This window comes from Chrysemys picta, chromosome 2 (assembly GCF_011386835.1).
Source record: "Chrysemys picta bellii isolate R12L10 chromosome 2, ASM1138683v2, whole genome shotgun sequence".
Lineage (NCBI taxonomy): Eukaryota > Metazoa > Chordata > Testudines > Emydidae > Chrysemys > Chrysemys picta.
In genome coordinates, this window is record NC_088792.1 from 41,206,174 (window position 1) to 41,226,830 (window position 20,657).

The 20,657-nt window shown below is 42.3% G+C and overlaps 1 protein-coding gene and 1 long non-coding RNA gene across 6 annotated transcripts in view; both read right to left on the reverse strand.

The window, feature by feature from the left end:
• The window catches only part of CACNB2 (calcium voltage-gated channel auxiliary subunit beta 2), a 382,138-nt gene that overhangs the window by 241,525 nt on the left and 119,956 nt on the right, over nucleotides 1-20,657 (reverse strand). The window lies entirely within an intron of this gene.
• LOC135981287 (uncharacterized) lies at nucleotides 644-8,383 on the reverse strand. Its single transcript, XR_010598244.1, has 2 exons — nucleotides 7,715-8,383; nucleotides 644-3,490 (listed from the first exon to the last, which is right to left on the reverse strand). It is a non-coding gene; the product is annotated as an uncharacterized LOC135981287 (long non-coding RNA).

Below are 20,657 nucleotides of genomic sequence, written 5' to 3' on the forward strand. Positions count from 1 at the left end.
TTATATTGTTTTGTTTAATGTTTTCTTGTTCTTTCTTTAAATAATATGATAGATATGGTTAATAAGTGTGACTGAATAGTGGGAGCCACCTGGGTGAATTGGCAGTAACAGAAACAATTAGTAAGAGCCGGCCTACCATTTCTTGCTTCTCTAAACTAAATATTTTTAGTCATTTTAAAAATAAAATTACTTGGCATCCAACAATTTATAATTACCCCTGCCAACCCCATACATTGCTGTTTCTAACAGAACAATAACAGAACACACAGTCCTGTAGGTACATAACTAATCACAATTTTTTTATTTAAATGACATTTGAAAATCTTTATTTTCCTGAAGGGATCTGAATTCATATCTTTAAGTTTTTGTGCCAGACATGATGTAATTAATTTAATTACTAGTTGAGCATTTTTGCACTCCCTGCACTGATTTAGGGGATAGTAATAGAATAGAAACTTTAGCACAGTGTTTAGCTGGAAAGTAAGTAGGGAGGGAGAAGAGTAGTTTTCAAGTATTTTGCTTCAGAAAATATGTGCTGTGGCTACTGCTACTGATTTGGAATGTAAGAACCTTCAACACTGTGTCAAACCATTAGTTTTTAAAATTAATTACAAAAAGATAAAGATCAGAGAACTTCATAGCATACAGTATCACAATATTTATTAAACATTTATTTATACAATCTTATTTCAAAAAGAAAAGTCACAATTAAATACAAGAAAGAAAGAAAGCGTGCTCAATTTAATTATGTTAAGCCGGTAAAAGCTTTAAAAAAAAGTTTCCTTTCACCAGTTAATTAAATTAGAAGATTAAATTGTCATCTTGGGAAAGTATCAAGAACACAGAAAGGGCAAGAGGCAAGGAGATTTTTTTTTTTTTACTTCATGTTTTACAAAAGCTTTGCTATCTACCTTTAAACTTTGAAAATGGACAGTAATTATTAAGAGTGGCCATGGTATGATGGCAGCGCTCTGGTGGTGACACCTAGTGGTTAGGGTACTAGGTCTCTACTCACCCGCCCACAATAGCCACTGACACCTCCCGTGGTGGTCTGCCTTTTGGTGGGTGTTGACATGACTGTCCAGTCAGGTCATCAATTAGCTGTATCCCTTTCTGGGGTAACAGAGTTCCAAGGAAGAAATTGGGTCTCGTCCCCTGCAAAAGGGAATGGGGGAGAGAAAGTAGGACCTTCAATCTGTATAGCAACTCCTACAGGTGCTCAATCCCGGCTGTGGAGCTTGCAAAGTCTTTCCCTGTCCGCGTTTCCCCAAGGGGGAGTCTGGTCGTGATTGTTTCTGTGCTCTCTGGAACAAGGTGGTTAGTATGGGAGTCCAGGCCCTTCCACTCCACTAGGCTCTAGCCCAGGGCCCTGAAAGAAGCAACAATGTCCAGCACCTGAGAGTGCCTTAAAGCTGCCTCCCTGCCACTCACTACCCTGCCAAAGTCTTACAGTTTGACAAAGTAACAAAGAAAAACAGAAAAACTGAAACTTCAGCTCCTCTGGGCTCAGTAGACAAGCTTTTTCACCTTGGAAATATTTCTGAAGTGCCCTTCTTCAGAAACTCCCAAGCAGGGTCTCTCTACCTGCCCTATCAGTCCCCTTCTGAGTTGTCTGGCTCCCTTTTAAGCTCTACTGCCAGCTGGAGCATACGCTGCAGATGGGGCTGGTTAACAGAGTTGCTCCTTAATCCCTTCAATTCCAATGTGTGATCTATATATCCCATCACATATGGGTCAATGTTAGTAAAAACTCATGGCCAGTCCAAAATATGAAGAGTCAACAAGGTACTGACTAAATCAAAATGACCTCAGCCAAAAGTGTTGGGTCTCCTTTGAAAGAATCAGGGCTGGAATTCCAATAGTTTACCTCCAATGATACCACAAAACACATCTAATTATACAATATATTCTGTGGGCCAGATCCTCTGCCAGTGTAACTTACAATAGCAACAGTGATGTACATGGAGATATGCCAGTTTACCCCAGCTGAGGATCTTATCCTGTATGTTTTACTTTTCATGTCATTGTTTTTCTGGAATACCAAAGTAAAAGACTGAACAACAGGAGAAAGGAAACATGCATGACTTTTAGTACGTACAATACAGATGTGAACAGATTCTGCTCCTTCATACCCATATATTACACACAAAAGTTACCACGCATCCAGGATTTCTCAATCACATCACAGACTATGAACTACTTACTGGGATACTGTGTCTGTTATGCCACAGCCAATGTTGCAGTCAGTGATGGTGAGGACAGGTGTGAAAGGTGAAGAGGTGGGGATGGAGAGAGGGCCAGGGCAAATGTCATCAGAGGTGAGATGGAGAATGCAGATGCAGGACCTATATTTGTCTTGGCAGAAGTAAGGGGGAGATCAAGATAGAGAAGGGAAGAGAAGCAAATAGAGCTGGTGGAAACTATACAGGATTGAGGGCAACCAGGAAGGGGAGATGGAGCTGGGGAGCAAGGAAACCCCACTACGGAGATGCTCCTGACTGTACTCATTTTTATTTTTACTTTTTAACTGTAATCTTGTCCATTTGCCATTCACGCATGGCTCTCACCACAGCCCTCTTCTGCATTATAACATGCATTTGCCCTTTCGCTCCACATTCCCCACCCTTTCGTCCCCCCCGCCCACACACACACCACTTGCTCAATCTCCCCTTACTAGTTACAATTGCTATGTCCCTGCTGTCTAAGAAGGGTCCTCTACTATGGGCAGAGCTGCCAATCACAGTCCCTGTGGGTCGTGAGGAGGCAGGCTCCAGGCAATATCATTTTGAGCTCTTTTACTGCTTTAAAAGCAAACCACACTTTGTAATTCAACTACACTTTTGAAACACGACCTAGCCTCAAATGAGTAAAGACTGCTTTGGACATATTTGAAACTTTCTAAATAGTTTTCAGAATGTAGTATTCTTTTGAAATATATGCTCATTAAAATGAATGTTTCCATCTATCCACCATCAGATTAGTTATTAATCCATGTATTAGGCCAAACATTTTCTAGAATGGCAGTGTTTTAAACAAGTAGAAATTTACTTTGCTCATTCTAAAAGAAAAATTAATGTCTAGATTATATATCCTTACTAACCACAATTCTGCGAAGTGCAACAAGCTTGGTGCTTTGAAATTGTCATAGTAGAGCAAACATTCATTCTGTTTGCGGTTTTAAACCAGTAATTCCCCCAAACTCTGGAATGGAGAGGGACAGGGTAAAATTGGGATCATGACTCTTTCCTCCCCTTTCTGTGTCATGCTGCTCCCTGCGCCTGACGTAATGACTAAGGCCCCAAAAGAACTGCCCAGGCATCAAGGTCTTTTATAAAAGATAGGACAGAAGGCTGAGAGAATAAAAAAGCCCTCAAAATCTACTGGCAAAATTTCTTCAGACTTTCCAAATGGTCTGAGTAAACTCAGAGTTTCTGCAGCCTTTCAGAAGAGCATACTGTTTGTGCAGCTGAAGGGACTTCCTTTTCCTTGTCTGTAAATAAATGAATAAACAAATATCAAATATTAAGATAGGTTTCCAGATATAGTGGGCAAAAACAGGAAACCAGATTGACTCAACAACAGTCATTCAATGAAGTGATATGTGTAAAAGGGAATTCAACTATAAACAATACAGCTTTGAACAAATATTGTAAGCTTTAATGACAGGGTTTACCTCATGGGCAATCCTGTTATGGAAAGAAGGGGGTTGCAGTCTTTTCGTTTAGTGGTAAATTGAAGTAATGCTAAAATTTGCTATCAAACATGCTTTATTAAGTTTGTGAAAAACACCTGTGCTGTGCAGCAAATAAGAGGAACTGCAACCAAAGAGTGTGCTATAAGGACCCTTGATTACAGAATGAAATAATCAGAAATGTAACTGTTTGGTCAATAATGCATAGACACAGCTCAGCGATACATAAAGAAATATTTATAAATCTGATCAACCAGTTCTTGACATGCCTTTGCATTGTACAATGGACTGTTAAAGTAAGTTTAAAGACCATCAGATAACGTGGAGGACTTTTTATAAACTATGACCTTTAAACTGGACAGTTTAGCAGCTAGCAGCTTTCAACTTGAGTAAGTAGTGTGCAAAGTTGGCCAAAGGATGCACCGCAGAGGGGCCCACAGAAAGTGATATAAAGAGGTAAGTTGCTTACTGGAGCAAACCAGACAGTATTCAATGTGTGTCCTAAAATGGCTGTACCCAGGGCCAGCTCCAGGCACCAGACGAGAAAGCACATGTCTGGGTCGGCACATTGTAAGGGGTGGCATTCTGGCCAATTTTGGGGCGACCAGTCCAGCCCTGCAGGGGCACGAACTAGCGATCCTCGCCGCTCACCGTGCCGCCGGGCTCCCTGGGACGCTCCACTCCCCGCCGCCTGCACCGGCCTCCGCCTCCCACACCGCTTTGAGCCCAGCCCGGCCGAGCCACCTTTAAAGGAGTGGCTGAGCCAGCACCTCCTGCAGCCCCCGGGGGCTTGGCCTGCCCGGCTGGGAGAGGCACCCCAAGGCCGGAGGGCTGCCCACGGGCGGAGGGACCGGGCGGGTGCCGCCCTTCACCCCCCAGCAAGCCGCCTTGACCGCCTTCCATGCGCTCCCTGCCATTTTTTTGCTTCAGCAGTCCGTCCACCTTTTTTTTTTTTGCCTGGGGCAGCAAAAAAGCTAGAGCTGGCCCTGGCTGTACCAACAGCTATGCCTAATTTGTCTTATCTAAATTGGTGTGACAAGACACATTGCACAAAAAGACTGAAAACTTTAGACCCAGTTGCAAGAACTCAAAGGTTCTTGTTCCCTGACTGGATGGAGAGAAAGGACAACTCTCATTTTGAATCTTCAGTAGAAGTATGGGTCACTATCTGATTGGTCCATGCCAGCAACTCCAAGAAGAGAAAACAAGCTGGAGCACCCAGAAGAAATGGGATTAAATGGCCTGCCTCCTTAAGCACATTACTTCCGAAAAGTCAAAGACACCTGGAAGGCAGAAGAGTGAGCCACCTGGGAGCTCTTTTGGTGATATCAAGTACCTATCTTGGATGGGCACCTTTTACTATCGCATTCTATTTTCAAGCAATTTGGGTTGCGCTCTGGTGCTCCAGGGAGACACTATAGATGTGTCTGTCCTTCGCTCCATATGTATTTGCAGTGTCAATTCCTGCCATGAACAGTAACTGAGTTGAAAGCTGACGGTTGAGCAAAGATTTGCTGATAAGTTTTTCTTGGGTGACAACCCAAATTAGTCAATCGACTATTTCCTGAAACTGGGCACCTAATTAGCAAGGAGGTGTACGTACTTGAGTATGTGCTTTAATAACTGCCAAAGTTGGGGTGGGTGTCCTTGTTTTGTAGCAGGTTCCAATCATGATTGTTACACAAACTTAACTAAGATTGTGTATGTGTCTACCGTAGTTACTGGTTTCATAATGCCTTTGAGTGCTATGTGTTACAAACATAAAAAGAGCAAACGTGCAAGCCTCCTGAACTGTGCTCAGTCTATACAGTTTGTCATAAGTGTAGGAGTTCTGTTAGGTAGTTAAGAGAGCTAATCATATCCTGGGGCTAATAAAATTAGTCAGGAAGTCGGTTAAAAGAGTTGACTACTGTAAATCCAGTGGGAAGGAGACCTTGGCTGAACTGGCTTAAGTAATTGATGGAGGACATGTTGCCTTTCACTTATACCACCAGGACATATCCACCCAGGAGGTGAAGGATAGTAGGCAACTGGTGCATGGGTACTTGCAGTACCGTAAGGATAGGTATTTTGGCTAAGTACAGTGGGGCAAGAAGTACCATGAGGTATGGTCCAAGCAGAGGAAATAGGACTTCAAGGACTTCACCCAAAAGACCTTTCTTCCTCCAACCCCAAATTCTAAAACAATGATGGATTAAAGGGAGTTGTAAATGTGTTACTATATTAGACTGCCAGAAATCAGAAGTTCAAAACTAAAACTGAGTCAATTTAATTGTTATTCAGCCAACATGTTGTTCCAGCTTCTTAAATATAGTTTAAGTAGAGTACTTTTACTTCTCTGTCCAAACAATATTATGCAAAACAGTGTGTGCCAGTATTAAATGACAATAATATTGGGGGGAAGTTTTCTAGATCCTCTCCTTTTTATATGAGCCTAACGTCCACTAACGTGGGAGGAAGTTAAACAGAAAAAGGAGAACTGACTCCATAGTGTTAGCACTTTTTTAATTTAAATTTTAACTTCTGCATTAAAGAGTAAGAATAGTTAGATTTATCTATGATTATTTGGATAAACAATCAAATCAATATGTGCATAACAAAAGCTCTAGTGTTTGTTTTTATATTTCATGTTATTTAATATTAAAGAGATGTTTGAAGTAATGTTTATATTGGGAATTTGCTTTATTTATTCTAAACAAACAAAGAAAATGAAGCTATTTTAATTCTGACTGTGAATGCAGAAGAACTCAGAATACCTGTCTGCTCTTTCATTAGTATAGTTCATTATGTCAACTGTTGCACCAACAAAAACAAAAATACCATTTGAAGTCAAATCAATTATGGCAAACAATTACTAATACACTTACATTTGCAATGTTTTGTACCTCTGCGATATATATTAGACAAATAGATTTGGGGGTTTAATGTATTTGTTATTTTTTCTGCCTGATCCCCTATATCAACTTTGATTTAGATCAAAACTGCCTTTGACCTTGTTTGTCCTGTGATCATAAATAAAATATTTCATACAAGACCCTCTCATGTCACAGAGAAATACATTGCCCACACTTGAGAAACAGCAGAACTATTTCTCCTGATATATTTTCTATTTTCTTGTGTGACAAGCTATAATGCATGCTGCTTGCTGAAAATGTTAAGCAATTCAGTACTGCAGCTTGGTCAGATTGCATAAACCTCCTGTTTCTTATCACATCTCTCTGACAACCGAATAGCAGGCTAGAAGAGGAATGTTAAAGCATAAATGCATTACTTAAGAGACTATCATGTCAGCTAAGTGTAGTTCAGACACATTTCAATTATCATTAAATTTTTTTTATTACTAATACCTTAGCTTTCACGATAGTCTTGCTTGTGGAATTTAAAACTCAGCCAGCCATTTTGCAATACAGAGCAGATTTGTCAATCAAGAATATTACAATATTCTGTTTTGAAAAACGCCAGACTGATTAAACTGTCATGCCATGCTTTTGCCATTGTGCTACTGTTTGCTCTGTGGAACAATGCTGAAAGACAGATCTATTCTACATGAATATTTTGATGCCAGCCCCTGTGTGTAAACACAATTTTTACTGGTCTGTAGTTGTTACTTATAACCTTAAATTGACTTTTAATATACATTTTATATATAGGTAAATACAGACATCCCTTTCTAATGTCCCCACATACAAAGAGCTGCCACCAATAAAAACAGAACTGCCTTTGGTTTTACCCAATAAAAGTGTCAGAAAGGTCAGACTTCAAATCTTTTGACATTGCAAATTATTGTAATCATTCTCGCTCTAGGTAGACCCCCAAAATGTATAACACATTTAGGAAAACTGTACCTGTTAGAACTGTTCTTGTACCTCTGTGCTGAGAAAACTCATTGCACAGATGAGCAGTGTTCTGGATGGTCCTTCAGACATGTATTAAAATATTTGAATGATGGAAACTGCACCATCAAAAACACTAATGATATGTTCACTCCTAGTCATTGTCATTCTAAAACAATCTGAAACTTACATAGGAAACCCGTACTCTCCGACGGTGTACAAGCCCACAGCACTGCATGAAGAGGACAGCAGAAAACAATCAGTATATAGTTTCACCAAGCTTCAGTCTGTCTTCTCGACTCCTCTAAGACATGGTCCATTTCTCCTCACTTTCCTGCCCCAGGTAAGAGGAACAGGTAGAGAAAACATACAGCCTCCAGCTCCAAAGCAATTTTTTTAACTCGTCCTGAAGGCAGATGAAACTCCTCTTTTTTAGATGAATGTATATTTACAGAATTGTATCCATTTCCTCAGTATCCCTCCATGACAAACACATCCATAGTCCTATAAATCTTATTACAGTTGGCATAATGTTCATATCAACCATTCAGAACTTAGGAAGACTCACATCTAACAGGATCCTTACATCTCAGGCTACTGCAATACCCTGCTTTTTGAAGGTCTCTTGCTGCCACTGCTGTTATTGCTGCTGCTGCTATTATAGCCTTCCTCACAATGCATAAACTACCAAGAGCATCCTTGATTCAATGTTACCTCTGTACCATACTGGGCATATCTGATCTGTTATTTATCCCTCCTCCTATATCCTGAAAAATTACCAAGTCTAGACTTTAATTCACTCTGGATTCTTTGGATCACAGAACCACCCTCCAAGTTGTCAGATGCTTTGTCTTGCAATACGTGTTTCACATGAATTGTAGGCAGGATTGCTTAGTGGCCTTACTACCTTGGGCACTGCAGCTGCACAATCTTTTCTGTTGATATTCTGACAAAAAGAATTGGAGAGAACATCAAGCCTAGTATATACATTTAGACTTAGATATTAGCACTTTTCATTGCCTAAAACGTTTGAGTTAATTAACTATTTAGATAATTCATTATCCATCCTTTTGATACTGATCTTGAAGATAGAGAAATAACAGTTTTTATCCATATATTAACAAGAGAGATAGGGAATGTGTGAACTCTTGTCAGATTAAATTATCCTATCTGTGATTACTATCCATCTCTAAGGAATCATTCTTCAGAGGTGGATTGAATATTCTAATATGGAAAAGGCTTAATAGGCATGTCATGGCTGAAAATTAAAAGTCCTTCAGTACTTTGTGGCACTATCCTGTGACTCTCAAATGTCTTCAGTACCACAATCTCTGAATAAATGGGCAAGTGATTCAGATACCTTTTAATAGTGAAGAAAAATTTAACTCTTCCATCACCTTGCTAAAATCACTGTTAAAAACTAGAATGGTAAAATGCAGAGTACAAGGTATATTTAAAATAAAACTATTAAGCAGCAGAGAGAGAAAAAAAATCAGATTAAATAATGTACAAGTTTATCTTTGTAGTATTGAGGCAAAGTGTCAGGAGTAAGGCCCTGCAGCTGCACCTGCTCAGTCTCCTGATGGCCTAACAAATCAATAAGGCTGCGTGATGGACTGCCCTGCCTGAAGCAGCTAGTAAGCCAGTGCTTAAGACCAGCAGCAGCAGCAACGCACAAGTTCATGGATTCTCTGCCTCCCTGTGCTCACCTCATTCCAAGCCTTGGTCCTGCCTTGCCTCTGCCCTGCACCCAGCCTTGTTCCAGTCCTGTCCCGGCCTTGCTCCTGCCTTCTGATTCCAGTTCTGACCTTTGGCTCTGACCACTAGGCCAAACCGCCTATGACCTGGTCTTCTGACAGTTTGAGCAGCCCAAAACTAGAATAGAGCGGAACAAGAGCTGACAAGGGGCTCATAGCCCAGCAGCTATTAGGGATCTCTTCCCCAGGCCAATGTTTCCCTGCCAGAGATAGTGGGTGCCTTACAGACTCTGCAGGTACAAGTTGCTGCAGGCACAGAACATGGTGCTGTGTAGACAGGCAGCGCCGCCCCTGACTCCAACCCCCACTCACCATGAGCCAAAGATTCCCCTGTCTGATCAGTATAATGGTGATCAGGGCACATTTCGGGGGCTTCTCAGGCAGTGCTGCCTCCTATTCCTGCTGTGCCCTTAGACATTCCCCATTGATCAATCTAGGGTGGGACTGATTGTCAGTCTGCTGACTGGAGAGGCTCTGTCCTGCACATCCTCACGCCTATAGAAAGCTACCCACTCATGTGCCAGCCTGAAGACTTCATTCAAGTCATGGCTATGATCTTCAAAGATCTACTTCTGAGCATACAGATGAGACTGCTCTTCGGGTGTTGCAGCACGGACACTGGCCTGTTGTATGCCACAGAGTGCCATCACTTGGTAGCAGATACTGAATGGAATGAAGCTAGGCAGCGCTATCATTTCTGCGTCCACTTAAATGACGACATCAAAGATGAGCTGGCACAGGTGAGCTCCTGGTTCCCCGGACACCCTGATTGACCTCGGCGTAAAGACTAAACATAATATAATGCATAATGACAATATGATGGAATGCCACCAAGAAAGAAGGTCAGCTTCCAGACTCATGCTAGTCCTACTGTCTTTGGCCCATCTACCTTCAGTGCCTTCCCCACAGCCTGAATCCATGCAGCTTGACCAAGCCCAGCCCCGCCTCTCTGATGCAGAGAAAAATCAGAAACGCCAAATTCCAGCCCCAACAGAGGGGTCCAGGATGGGGTGGCATCTCCTCCTATTATCAGTACCCAGCATTGATACTTTTGTCTCCTGGTACATACATATCTCCAACCCCCTCTGCAGGTCTGACACCCCACCATGTCTGAGGTCTACCTGGAGGCACTGGTGGATTTGGGAGCCTCAGGAAGTTTCATGACTTCGCATGAGTACATAAGACTCACCCAACACAAGGACTCTCTGAACTTGGTGAAATCAATAGCTCACTCCTTTTGTTTGCCCAGTTATCTACCGGACCACACTCTTGGAAGTTGTTACTCTCCAGGGTCAGCATGAGACCCTCCCGCCTAGACTTATGTGAGCACCACACTCTCCAGTAGTCCTTGGCATGCCCTGGCTCACCACCCACAACTCATACATTTGTTGGTGGGCAGGCACTATATAGTTCAGCTCCCCACATTTTCAGGAGACAGAAGTGTTGGCACTCACCTATGGGGACCATACATAGGCAGCCCTCTATGGCTGCCTTCCTCAAAATCCCGAGTTTGAGCAGGCTAATTCCTAGGAATTCTTGTTACCTTCTACAACCTGGTTCACTGCCTCCATATTACCTCTTTGCCTATGTGTTTAACAAAGAGAATGTAGACACACTGTCACCCCATCACAGATTGTTCCATCAACCTCCAGCCCAGAGCAGAAGTCTCTTTTAGCCACATCTACTCTCTTTAAGAGCTGGAACATCAGACTTTCCATGACTACCTCTAGAAAACCCTACAAAATGTGTTTATCTGTCCTTTCACATCTTCACTGAAGCTCCAATTTTCTCTGCAGAGAAAAAAGATGGATCTCTAATGCCTTATGTTGATTATCGAGCATTAAACAGGGTTGTGATTAGAAATCGATGCTCCCTACCTCTCATTAATAAGCTTTTTGAAAGATTCCACTCCACCAAGTTTTTTAATAAGTTGGACCTTTGCAGGTTCTGAATTAGGGATGGAGATGAATGGAGTACCTAGTCATGTTGTTTAGCCTGTGCAATGACCAATGTTTCAGCACTTCATAAACTATATCTTTGGGGATGCGCTAGACCATTATGTAGTCACTGACATCCTCATCTGGATGACATCCTCATCTTTTCCAACAATCAGGCTTCTCACAGCCAACATACATAGAGCGTCCTAGAAAGACTTTGCTAACACCATCTATATGCAAAACCCAAAATGTGAGAGTTTGATCGGGATACAAAAGAATTTCTTGGTTACATTATCTCCCCAAAGGGGCTAACCATGGACCTATGCAAGGTAGCACCCATCTCTGACTGGGCCACACCAAAGGGGACCTGCAGGATCTAACAGTTCATAGCTTTCACTAATTTCCACACCTAGTTCATTGAGGGCTTTTCCAGCCCAGTTGCTCCCCTGACTGAATTTATATAAAAAGAAGTCCAGCTCACCTGGTCCTTGGATGACAAACCGCCTTCAATCAGCTAAAAGAAGTTTACCACAGCACCTATCTTGGTTCATGCAGATCCCACAAAACCATTCACAATGGAGGCCGACACATCCAATTTCACTCTTGGGGTAGTACTGTCCCAGCGAGCTGGTGCTGATGGTCGAGTTCATCCATGTCTCTATTAATCTTGTGAGCTAGCCCCAGCAGAGAAGATTTATTGTATACGGGACAAGGGACTCATAGCTATCGAGGCATCATTCGAGAAATAGCATCACCTATGGAGGGTGCCAGATTCCCTGTCCAAGTGTCCACAGATCATAAGAACCTGAAGTATTTTCAAACAGCCAGACACCTCAGCCAACAACAGATCTGCTGGTCACCCTTCTTTAGCTGGTTTGACTTCAGTTACCTATTGTATCGTCCAGGAGCAAGAAATGGGAAGGTTGATGCCCTCCCTGTCCCATAAGGGTCCAGAGACCCCCTGCCCGAACCACCCTCCCGGGATCCCACCCCCTATCCAACCCACCCTGCTCCCTGTCCCCTGACTGCCCCCACCCTTTATCCAAGCCCCCCCACCCCACCCCCTGGCCCCGGACCCCTTACCATGAGGCTCCTAGCAGCATGTTGTGCCCCGCGGGAGCAGGCAGCCCCGTCCCTCAGAATGCTGCGCGCGTGGCAGCATGGCTCCGGATGAGCAGGGAGCGTGTCTGCCTCCACACGGAGCCAAACACTGCCCCGCAGGAGCGCGCAGCCCCGGCCCCCAGAGTGCTGCGCATGCAGCGGCATGGCTCCAGGGGACGGGCCAGCGGCTTGCTGCGCTCAGCCAGGTGCTCCGGCCCGGGAGCACGGACTCCGTGGCTTGCCACGCCAGGCAAGTGGGGCCATTTGCCCACCCCTGCATTAGGGTGTGCCTATGCCTACCATACACACACTAATCGACCTGATGGACCACCCTGCCTGATTAGCTGAGGAAGCTAGCAGGCCAGATCTTAAATCCAGCAGCAGCTAGCTGTCTATTCAGCACACACCCATGGATTCTCTGCCTCCCTATGCTCACCACACTCCAAGCCCTGCTCCTGCCTTGCTGCTGCCCTGTGCCCATCCTTGCTCTAGCCTCTTCCTTCCTTCACTGACTCTAGTTCTGACCCTCAGCTCTGATTACTGTCTCAACCCTGACATTTGGACTGACTCTGGTTCTTACCTTCAGCTCCAATCACTAGACCTGACTCCTGCTCTCACCACTAGGCCTGACTACCTACAACCCAGCCATCTTACACAAAGGTTACTACTAAAATTTGGGTTCAAAAGTCATGTGTAGGCATAAGATATGTATATACTTGTGATGCACTGAATTGTGGCAATCAGAGAAAGGGATAAGCTGTTTCCACAAGGTAAGGAAAAATAAACTTCCTTCCCATAGAGATTGGTTTAGTTGTGAGGCTTGAAAGAAGGGGACTCCAGGGAAGCAGGAACACTTAAGGAGTAGTGTGACAGGGCAGGCTCCTCTCCCACTCTGAGGTACCTCACAACAGTCTCGGATGCCTCTTGCTTGTCAGCACTGAGTCCCCATCACAATCCCTGTGGGGCACTTCCAACTACAGTGTCCTTCAGCCCCTTCTCCAGGAACAGGAAGCAATCTTACCAGCCAGAGCCCTAGCTTCCCATGGGATCTGCTAGCACCTCCTCCCCTTTGTACTGCCTTCCTGTGCTTTTAACTAGCCTCCCCAGCTGGTGGGATAATTAGCTCTTGGCTCATCAACCCCCACTTTGTTTCGGCCATTAAGTACTCTGCTTCTCTATCAGGCCTTTCCTGGTGGAGTTAATTAATGCTTAGTGATCAGTGTGCTGGCTCAGCTACCAGCTCTCAGCAGTCTATCACAAGTAGACAAAAAGGAATTGGCTGAGTGGTTTGGGGAAAGTTCTCTTTCTGGTTGCAAGTAATGGAGATTTCCCCCACACTAATAAAGAGGACTTGTAGGTGTGTGTACTGAAGCCAACAGATCAATTTTGAAAATTGGGTGCCTGTAGTTTGGCACCTAATCCTATATTTAGGCACGCAAATAAGTGGATTTCCCAAAGAGCTGAGAACCTACAGACCCCACTGATATCAATGGGATCAGTTCTGTGTCTCAGCCAAATTCATCCCGGGTATAATACCAATATTAATAGAGTTGCATAGAGAATAACTGATATCGATGGGAACTGCAAGTGCTCAACATCTCTGAAAATCAGGTCATTTTTACATTTAGGAAGAAAATATGGATTTAGGTACCTAATTTTAGGCACCTACATTCTGAAACTTGGTCAAGGTTTATTTTCTATCCTGCCAGGTAGTGGAAAAGGCCTCGAGTCAGGGAACTTGGTACATCATACAGACTGCTATTCAATTCCTGGCAATCATTTCACAGTGGGTCCGCACAGTCTCTGTCAAATAAGTGACCACCTACGCTTCTACCTCTGATCTGCTATATTGAAAGAGAGCTGTTACAACTGACCAGAACTATTATAGTCAAATCACTAATAAATGAAGTAACAGTGTTAAGTAATAAGAAAAATAAGGACTCAGAAGGTGGGCACATCTCACTGTCGAAATTATATATAAATTAATGAGATGCAATAAATTGTCCATTTAAAGATGGAAAAGTATAAACACAACAGTTCCCTGTGAATGTTTCTGTGAACATTATGCTTCAAGTCTAATGCACTCTTTTTAAAAATATTTTTTTAACATTCATGTAATTTACTAAGAAAGTGTAGTCAATGCCAGTAATTTCAATGTAACAGACCCATTAGATAGGTTCATATCTATTGTGCTTACAAGATTATTAATTAATTGTCCCATGGAAAACAAAATAGTGCAATAAGTTTAAAATTCCCCACAATGAAGACAAAGTTCTCTGCATTTCTACAAACCATTCTCAAACTTGGCAAATAGGTCTGCAAGTAAGGGGTACAGAATCTATTACAGGCCCAAGTTGTGCAACCCTTTCATTAGTGAGCATTTACACATATAAGCACTGGATTTAGAGTAAGGCAATAAAGCTGTACATTGACCGTTACCAAGAATATTAAGCTTCGTTTCATCTATTTCTTTTTTTCTCTTCATGCCATAAGATCCTTTAGCAGAAAAAGTGTCTTTAATCCAAACACTGAAAAAAACATATTTCTCTGCCTTCCACTAAACCATTTGCTTTTAGCAACTTTTGGGGACACAAAACCCTCTAAGCCAAATTCATCTCGGTTATAACTCTGCTGGCATTAATGGATTTGCAAAGGCAGTACATTTGGTTCCCGGTAGCATTACCAGAACAAAATCCAATAATTTTACAGAAAAAACCCTGATTGGCTGTTGGTATGCTGAGCCCGAGACCATTGCCTAACTGCCATCAAGTTTTAAGGAGGATTTTGAAGGAGTATAATGTGGTAGCTTTGCAGATGTTTTCAAGGAGCTCCAGCCAACCATGTGAAGCAGCATGGAAGAAAGCTGCTATTTGAAAATTTAATTAGTGGACGATGGCAGATGGCATCATGGGCCAGTCAGAGATAGGAGTTGACATCTTGATAGTGAATGAGATATGTGGATGTAGAGGTCTGTATTCCTCTTCTTTGGGTTTCTTTACTTTAGAAGTTGTGTAAATAAAAACAAACAAAACAAGATCTCACACACAACAAAACCACCACTAGAGGTAGTCAGTATTATCTTCGCTGTTTCTTCACATTAGCTCCTCCAGCCAACCTGCATTATCTGGGTATAATTTCAGCCAGCTCACCCTCATCCAAGGCCTCGTACCAGCCAGACATTCTGTAAGCTGATTGAATAACTGTCTGGATCTGATGAGATGGATTGATATACTGGATGCCAGCATACTCAAAGCACCACAGCCCAAACTACTTAATTATCTTTCCTAATGGCCTCACATACATTCTGAATGAGAGGAGTGAAAGGATAAAATCCTGCTAAGCACCACACAAGAAAGTCATTGGGAAAATGAGTTATAACTCCTTACCACCTTCCTGATCCCTTGGAGAGGAGATCCATTTAAATATAATTTCATTTATCTGACTCTTTGCCCAGGGTCTTCAGTAGGCAATTAAGCAGATAACCAATTGATCTGAGTCCTGGTTGGCAGCAGCCCAAGAGCCTAAGAAAACTTAGCCCCACAGAAACATCTGTGGGGCTCCACCACTGGAGTAAAGTAGGAAGGCATCACAGAAATTGGGAATTTTGTGGGAGCTTGTACAAGCCTTGTATGCCCTCTGTTGCCCTCTTGCATTTGAATTTAGCTCACTAAATGTCATTCGTTATGAGATGTGACTCATCATACAACATAACACATAGCATGGGACAGTACTACATTCAAACAAAGAGTGAATAGGAAGATAGTGCATGCGGTAAGTATGGCACTGGGGATGTAGACAAACTCTAGGCTTATCTGTCAAGTAAGAATCTGTCAGGATTAAAGCTGGTAGAATGTTATTAAAATTAAGTCATTAAAAATGCAGTAAAATATGTAGCGTTTGAACCTTCCTAAATGCCCATGAACAGATGACAGCAATACTCTTGTGCTAGTCTCTACTACTCATTGTAATGAGGGACACTCACCTCAAGTGCCTCTGGCTGCTGCATGCAGTACTATAGTCCTTTTTTCCACTCCTGGCACACCCTATAGGTTGTCAACTTCACTTAATGGATTTTCAGTAGTTCAGCCCTTGAGCTAGGTCACACAGTCAGAAAGAGTCCAACAAACTAACTATCTGTCTACCCTTACCAGGGTCTTCAGCCCCAACTCTGGGCCCTTTAAATTCAGCCCTTCACTTGGTCTTCCCAACAAGCCGTGTCCCCTTCTTGGGGTTTACGCTCCCAATGAGTCTTGTCCCATTCTCAGGGTTTATACCACTTCACTGGTGGCCAGTGGGGGAACCCAGGCCCTCCCACTACTCCAGGTTCCAGCCCAGGCCCTCCATAAACAGCAGCCACATACCGCTCATTTCAATTTGTTGCTGCTGCTTCCACAGGCCTCCTCCTACTTGCTCCCTTTATCTTCACACCTCATCTCAGGGCTAAAGTGCTCAGGGCCTCGCTCTCCCAGTTTAAGCAAATGTAGCTAGAGCCAAACTCTGGATGTCCCTCAAGCTCCTTTGGCCAGAGTAGCACATCCTCCTTTGTCCTACTGGTCCTGCAACTCCTTTTATCTGAGCTAGCTGGGCTCTGGCTGGCTGCTTCAGGGCAGCCCCTCTAGGCAGGCCTGGAGAACTCACTTTGCTGTTCCTTTCCCAGGTAGGGTGTAGTATAGGACTGCGGGACCTCCAGCAGGAGGCCATGAAGGCCTAGTGTACTCCAACAAACTCATGTTAAGAGTAAGAGCTGTACATTTGTGTTACATAACGCTCACATGGCTGGGACAGACCCCATAACAACAAGAGCCATTAATCAATGCTGAGTTTTGCCCATAGAAACAAGGCTGACAAAATAAATGCATCAAGTGTATTACAGTGGATTTTATATGCTTAGTTTTGGTGCTTTTTCACTTCCTTACTAATTTTCACAGTTCAGTAATTGACAAGTGTCCCAATCATTAATGTGTTCTGCTCTAATTCAACAAACTGTGGTTGTGTATTGTCTTTTAAAAGTCAGAATGTTTAAAAATGTAACAAATTCTGAATGGATTTCATTTTTTTTTTTTTAAAAAAAGGTCACATCAAATATGCTGTCATCTCTGACATTTCTTGGTTTGTCATATTTGCTGAGGCGAAAATTTCCAAGTGGCCCCAGATTTGAGAATCTCAATTTTTGGATGTGATTTTTGGGAGCTGTTGAGCACAACTCCAATGAACGGAGTCAAAAGAAGTTCTGAGTACTCAGCATCTCTGAAAATCAGGCCCAAGTTGTTTTCAATTTGGGCATCCAAAATCACAGGTCACTTTTGCAAACGTTGGCCTGAGGACAAATTCTGCTGAGAGAGCTGCAAGTCAGCTCTCCCTATATGTGCAGAATGAATAACTGAAGAGATGATAATTGCTATGCTGGAAGGTTTAAGAGCTCATCTGATGACTGGTCAGACACATTTTCCTGGTATTAGGTGCAATGGAACATGTAGATGGATATTCATTTTTTTCAGTCTCTCACAACACAGAAAAACCCTTCATGACCCAGACACAGAATTCTTTAAAATCTCAAACCAGTTGTGGGTATTCTAATACCACTAAGAGAAATAATTTCTAAATTAGGTGCCTTCAGCTAATACTGAGTCCAGTGGAAAGAAAGAATTGGAAGTCTGGTTTGACACTTATCAGGAAACATGGCAACTCCTGCAAGGATGAGAAACATGACTGAGTGCTGGAGCCAGTGTGAAGTCTAGACTGTTACAGCCTATCACTTTTTTCCTGCTTTGCTTTTCATTCGCATAAATGACAGCTTATTTAACATGTTCCATTTGAGCAATTTGCTTATAGTTTGAAATGCATGGTGATTCAGACACACTTTGTATAAGTGACAGCTTGTTGCAATTCAAATTGGGATGGAGCAAGTGAGGGTGGAACTGCTGGCACATGTTGCATAGTTAATGGCTCATTACCTATCAGATAAATGTTTGTATTTTTTGCTTTGTTGTGTAGTGCTGGAGAATAACACAGAAAACAAACAAAAGGTTCTGTCACCCAACATAGATTGAAAGATATGAGCTTTTTCAGTGCATTTCCATTAACTACTTGCCAAATATTGCAGCAGAGCTGGGCTCTGCCCCTAGGAAAGGAGAAGGCTTGGGCGGATCCCCTTGTTAGTATTCTCACACTTGTTATCTAACTGTCTGTCTGTACTAGGCTAGCTTGATTATCACTTCAAAAGTTTTTTTTCTCTTAATTAATTGGCCTCTCAGAGGTGGTAAGACAACTCCCACCTGTTTATGCTCTCTGTATGTGTGTATATATATCTCCTCAATATATGTTCCATTCTATATGCATCCGAAGAAGTGGGCTGTAGTCCACGAAAGCTTATGCTCTAATAAATTTGTTAGTCTCTAAGGTGCCACAAGTCCTCCTGTTCTTCTTTTTGCAGAATAGACAACAGGCTCAATAGCTACAAAATGGGCAAAATAGTCAGCTTTTAAAACTCAAGCCCTGAGGCTTATTTCCAGAACAATTCTACATCACAGTGATGCACTACAGAAGCAATTACATTTTCCAGTGAGTTTAATATTTCATATTCTTTGTATCACAACTCATGTTTATGTCTCAGATAGAAGACCAAAACAAAATACAAAGACAAGGAAAAAGATGACATACATGACCCACGTAGAAGTTCTTTGAACTATCCTGATCGGTCACACCCAAGCAGCTACATAATTTTCTGTATTAAACCTTTCTGCTATTATGCAAACCTTTACATGCTGCATTATGTCCTTCAAATGGAAGTCACTGGGCTTGTTATCTGTATAATTTTTTGGTTGCAATGCAAGATGGAATTTTCCAAGAGGCACGGTGTGCATGTGTTTTTTTACTGCAAACCAAAATAACTACAAACCAGATAACCAGTGACTAGAACACCGACTCATAACATCACTCAACATTTCACATGAAATTTCCAACAGTATACTAGATTAAAAGACACTACCTTTATTGTAACAAAAATTAGACAATTCAATTTTTACAAGGTGGGTAGACCTGCATTTTTAAACGAAGTATCTCAGCATTCCTGTTAAAACAATTCTTTTAAAAGTAAAGTTTAAAGTTTTAAAGTTTTAAAAGTAAAATTTCCTTCTCCCTGTTCCGCCTATTCATAGGCTACATTGCCAAAAATATCAGACGTCCAGAAACTAAGAAAAAACAAACTCAGGCTCTGGCTCCATTGCCTCCTGTAAAGATAGCCATGGAAGGGAGTCTGGAAGAAGAACACTTCCCTGAAGAAGCACTTGCTGAACTTCCTCCTTACTTTTATACTGAGGGAGATTGCTCTCCCCATGGAAGAGCCAGCCGCTCTTTCTCCAAACTTGGAGGATCTGCAGGAAACTGGACCATGCACACAGAGGTCCCAGGATTCTGCATTGGCCATGGGATTTCTTGCCTCTCTCTTTTGCTTGTGGGAAGTTTAATTACAAGTTGGTAGCTGCCCCAGAATCCCTATTTAATGGTGTTTCCCAGGAATAAAGTCATCACCACACAAAAGAGACTTACAACCTAGGGCTGTATTCCATTTTGCACAGATTCCATACCAGACTTCAGGAGTGAGGTGGGAGAGAAACCACCTTCCTCCTCCTGTTCCCAGCTCCTCTTTTCCCCAAAGCACAAATCTAGTAGGCTATGTAGGAGTCTCCTAAGGGCAGTAGGAGGAGAAGGGATGGTACTGCAGATGCAATGGACCCCTCCTTCCACACACTAAGAGTCAGATCTACAGAGGGATGGGTCTCCCCACACACAGGTCACAGGAGAACTACAGGATAAATGTGAATCTTATTTCAAATTTGGTTTGTAGCTGCCTAAAACTACTTATTTTCTGCTTTGCTGGTTCCAGTAGGATTTGTACATTTTCCTTTCATGCTAGGGTACATCACCTCCCATCTCTTCATGCCAAAATAAGAACTCCATTGCCTTCCATAAAAATCTGAATTGTCCAGTATTCTTAAATTTTGTATGCAACAATTCATACATAAAATGTTCAAAATAAAATGTAAAGAGGATAAAATTGAGTGACCAAAGTTTTTTTGTATTATCATTGTTTTCTAATGTTTCTGAGAGTAATGATAGAAAATTCACTGCAAAGAGGCATTATTCTAATACACGACACTTGGCAGTGTTCTCTTTTATGAGGGGATGAACTGTTCTATTTGTTTTTTGCCACTAGGTGGCAACGTTGACCACAAAACAACAGCCAATTTTAACAGACAATTTTGTCTTTACTAGAGCTGAAACGCATACATTTGGGAAATTCAAAAAGTTTCACCAAAAACATTCAGCAAAATTAAAC